Here is a 5,080-nt window from a genome sequence, read left to right as displayed (position 1 = left end):
GTGGACAATCAATTAAATGTCAGCCAGCAGTGTGCAGCAGCAGCCAAAAAAGCTAATGCAATCCCAAGTTGCATTAACAGAGGGATACAATCAAGATCAAGTGATGTACTGATACCACTCTATAAAGCCTTAGTAAGACTACACCTAGAATACTGCATCCAGTTTTGGTCACCACACCATAAAAAAGATGTTGAGACTCTAGAAAAAGTACAGAGAAGAGCAACCAAGATGATTAGGGACTGGACACTAAAACATATGAAAAACGATTACAGGAACTGGGCATGGCTAGTCTAGTGAAGAGAAGGACCAGAGGAGACATGATAGCGGGCTTCCAATATTTAAGGGGCTGCCACAGGGAGGAAGGGGTCAAGCTATTTTCTAAAGTGCCTGTAGGCCAGACAAGGAATAATGGATGGAAACTGAATAGGGAGAGATTTAACCTGGAAATAAAGAGAAACTTTTTGACAGTGAGAACAATCAACCAATGGAATAGCTTGCCCTCGGAAGTTGTGGGAGCGCCATCACTTGAGACTTTCAAGAAGAGATTGGACTGCCATTTGTCAGAAATGGTGTAGGGTCTCCCACTTGGGCCTACAAGATGACCTACAAGGTCCCTTCCAACTGTTTTTTTAAATATTTTTTTTATTTTTTATCTTTTATAAAACATCTCATTAGGTGAACAATGTGTTTCCGGGTTTTACATTTCCATTCAAACGTGACCATAATTACATATCAACTTTTATATCCAAATTAAAATCATAATATTACCTTTTTCTTTAAATAATCTCATACATTATTTGACGATATTTTCCATATTCTTACTCAATTTCTATATTCATAGCTCTTATTTTATACAATCTCATTTCATATTGTAGCTTATTTCACTTTTCTTTAAATATTCTCCTGTCATGTTAAACAATATTATCTATATTCTTATTCAATTTTTACAATAATTATACATGTATTCTTACATCTGTCACATTTGCAATGTTTTCCACATACAATTATTCCATTCAAAGGTTTTTCCCCTTTTATTACCAATTCGAGCTTGCCACCCCTTTACTTATACATTTTCCCCATTTACTCCTTTTAACGCATTATAAAAATTTATAACAATATAACCATAATAATCTCTTAACTACTATTGGGTAAATATACATACATACATACATACATACATACATACATACATACATGTTGTCACCCCGATTCCCGAGTCTATGCTGTCAGAGAAAGAAGACCTGGAAGATGAGGAGGAGGAACTGGGAATGCCTTCCTCCCCAGGACCTTCCTCTCTGGCAATGCCTTCCTCCCTGATAATGCCTCAGGTTTCATCAGACAACCGAGAGGAACAGCCTGAGATTAATCAGGAGGAAGGCATATCAGAGCAGCCCCTGACAGGGAGTAAAGAGGAAGAGTGTTGGCTTGATCCTAAGCAGCGTCGTAGGGAGAAACGTGAGCAGCAACGTAGGAGGCGTGGGAGGGTCAGAGAGTGAGCTGAGTCATTGAGCCACACCCCACAGGGGATAAAAGTGGGTGTGTTTTCGGCTGGAACTTTGTACAGGACAAAGTTTAATCTTACTTCAGATTTTCTTCGTGAATGATTTTTGTGGACTGCCTTGTAATTTTCTGTGAGTATATTTGTATTTGTTATCAGTTCGGACTTGGCAGGCAGAGGGTGTTGGAATGCCAAGGATATTATCAGGTCCAAAGAATTAACTCTGTGAAGTCCGAGCCAGCTTGCCTGCCTGTGTTTGTGTGAGTTTGTATTTTTTCATCTTTTGGGAAAGAAGAAAAGTGAGACAGAACACATACATATATATATGTTTTCTTAAGTTTTCGCAGGTACTTACATGTATGGTATTCAGCTTTCTTTGGGTATTTTCCCACATCATTATAGTTGTGCTTTTAAAGTTGTAGCAACGTTTCGGCAGAATCTCATCTGCCATCATCAGGCTTCTGTATTGTGTTCGTCTGTGAGTCAGACTTTCACAGCCATTTCCGTTTTAAATTTGGGGCTAGCCTACTGCTGTGCCAGAATGGTTTTTTCTTCATTCTGATTGGTTGGGAGTCTTGGTCTGTGTTTATTGGTCTTGGAGTTTGCTGTGTTCTGCTTGATTGGTGTTTCTAATATCGTCTGTCTGTTTTGTAGCAGTTTTTTTGTCTTGATTGGCTGGAAACATTGTGTTTCCTGTATTGGAGGCTTTTAGTGCCGCTTGGCTCTGAGTAAATGGACGGCTATCATTTATTAGGAAGCTAGGTTTCATCTGGGTGCCTGGTTGGGGTGTGTTTGAGCTGGAGGTATCAGGGGGGATCTGTTTGTGCCCAGGTGTTTGCCTGGCCTGTGGTGTAGAGATTTTTTTGTTTGTGAGTGCAGGCTTCCAAATAATTGACAGTCTGGTGGAATCATCTCTTCTATTCATGCTTTCTGGTCTTTTTTCAATCTCTATGGCTTCTCTGATAATTCTGTAGCTGGAGTTTTCTATAGTGGCTAGGGTTTTGGTGCCATTGAAGTCGATGCTATGACCTGTTGCTTTCATGTGTTGGACTAGTGAGGAAGTGTGTTCCAGCTTTTTTACTGCATTTTTGTGTTCATCCAGGCGGGTACTTATTCTTCTATTGGTCTCTCCAATGTATGTGGCAGGGCATGATGCACAGGGGACTTCATATATGCCTTGGTTTTCCAGGTCAGTTTTATCTTTGGGGTTTCTTAGGATGGCTGCTATTTTTCTGTCTGTTTTGAAGGCAGTCTTGATGTGATGCCTGTGTAGTATCTTACTGATTTTTTCTGTAGTACCTCTTATGTAGGGCAGGACAGCTGTTCCATAGGTCTGTCCATCTTCTAGGTCTCCATTATGTCTCAATGTGTTTTTGTGGATCAAGCCAGTGATTTTGCTTTTGTGGAAGCAATTAGCTATCAGTACTTTAGTCAGGGTGCATAGTTCAGTCTTTATGTGTGTCTTGTCTGCCAGGCATTTGGTTCTGGCGATTAGTGTTTTGGCCACGGAGTTTATCTGTGCTGGGTGGGGGTGGGATTGGGCATTGAGGTAGCGGTTGGTGTGTGTTTTCTTCTGGTATAGTAGATAGTATACAGACACCACATCAAAACTGCCTTCAAAACAGACAGAAAAATAGCAGCCATCCTCAGAAACCCCAAAGACAAAATTGACCTGGAAAACCAAGGCATATACGAAGTCCCCTGTGCATCATGCCCGGCCACATACATTGGACAGACCAATAGAAGAATAAGCACCCGCCTGGATGAACACAAAAATGCAGTCAAAAAGCTGGAACACACTTCCTCACTAGTCCAACACATGGAAGCCACAGGTCATAGAATCAACTTCAATGGCACCAAAACCCTAGCCACTATAGAAAATCCCAGCCACAGAATCATCAGAGAAGCCATAGAGATTGAAAAAAGACCAGAAAGCAGGAACAGAAGAGATGATTCCACCAGGCTGTCAATCATTTGGAAGCCTGCACTCACAAACAAAAAAATCTCCACACCACAAGCCAGGCAAACACCTGGGCACAAACAGATCCCCCTGATACCTCCAGCTCAAACACACCCCAACCAGGCACCCAGATGAAACCCAGCTTCCTAACTAATGATAGCCGATTTACCCGAAGCCAAGCTGCACTAAAGGCCTCCAATAAAGTAACACAATGTTGCCAGCCAATCAAGATACAAAAAGAGCCAAAAAAACAGACAGAAGATATTAGAAGCAGAACACAGCAAACTCCAAGACCAATAAACACAGACCAAGACTCTCAACCAATCAGGATGAAGAAAAAACCATTCTGGCACAGCAATAGGCTGCCCCAAATTTAAATCTGAAACCACTGTAAAAGTCAAACTCACAGACGAACACTATACAAAAGCCTGATGATGGCAGATGAGATTCTGCTGAAACGTTGCTACAACTTTAAAAGCACCACTACTATGACGTGGGAAAATTCGTAGATTTTCACAGGAACAGGTATGTAACAAAGATTAGGAGTATCTTGGCAATGTTTCGGCGAGGTTCCCCTCGCCATCCTCAGGCTGGTGCTTTCGGCTTCGTGCCATGCAAGCAGTGTGTGATCGGAGCTGCCGTCTCTCTATAAATACTTGTGGTGGGGGCTGGTGTGCTGGGCTGGTTGGCTGCGCTCCTGCCTCTTGATTGTTTGATGGAGTTGATGTTGGTATAATGGGCTGTGTGATGGCCTTGTGAGTTTTGTTGTGGAGATATCCTGGATCTTGTGCTGTTAATCTCCTGGGCTGTTTGTTTTGTAGTGATCTTTTTTCCATTAGCCTCTCCTGTTTTAACGGCTTGGGTAATGGGTTGTGTGATGGGCTTGCGAGTTCTTTTGTTGTGGTATCCTGGGTCCTGCGTTGTAATCTCCTGGGTCGTTTGTGTTTTGATCTCTTTTCCATTAGCCTCCTGTGTAGTAACGGCTTGGGTAATGGGTTGTGTGATGACCTTGTGAGATTTATTGCTGTGGTATCCTTGGTCTTGTGCTGTGATATCCTGGGTCATTTGCTGTGTTGGAACATCTTGAGTTCTTGTGGTGTAATTTCCTGGGTTTTCTGATGTGATATCCTGAGCGGGTGGCTGTGATGTAGCATTCTGGGTTTTGGTCTGGGGAGGAAACATTCCGGCTAACCAGGACCTACAAGAAACTCGAAGTCCGAAGAGCCCCCATCTTGTGTGATCTCACATTCCTATGCAATTGCCGAGACAAAAATGTGATCCCTACATGCTTCCAACTCAAATTCCATTCCAAAACTTCAGCCACTGAAAGGATCCTGAAAAGAACGGAATTAGCCCTAATCAGAAATGAACTCCACAAGAAAAGATTCCTACTAGACCAAACCAACAGAGACCTACTCACACTCCATTTCAAACTCAGCAACAAAATCCACCCAGCACTCTGGGACAAATCCAAACAACTAGCCTTCTGGAGAGCCGAAACAGAAACCTCCCACAAGACAGACACACACACCAGGAAACTCCACAGACTAGAGGAACATCAGAAACCCAACCCTTCCCGACAACAACACATGAAACAAACAGTACACAACATATCAGACAGA

The sequence above is a fragment of the Notechis scutatus genome, chromosome 1, assembly GCF_049901735.1.
Source record: "Notechis scutatus isolate UNSWTSFEM ecotype Mainland chromosome 1, rNotScu1.2, whole genome shotgun sequence".
Classification (NCBI taxonomy): domain Eukaryota; kingdom Metazoa; phylum Chordata; class Lepidosauria; order Squamata; family Elapidae; genus Notechis; species Notechis scutatus.
Note: the sequence above shows the minus strand (reverse complement) of the source record.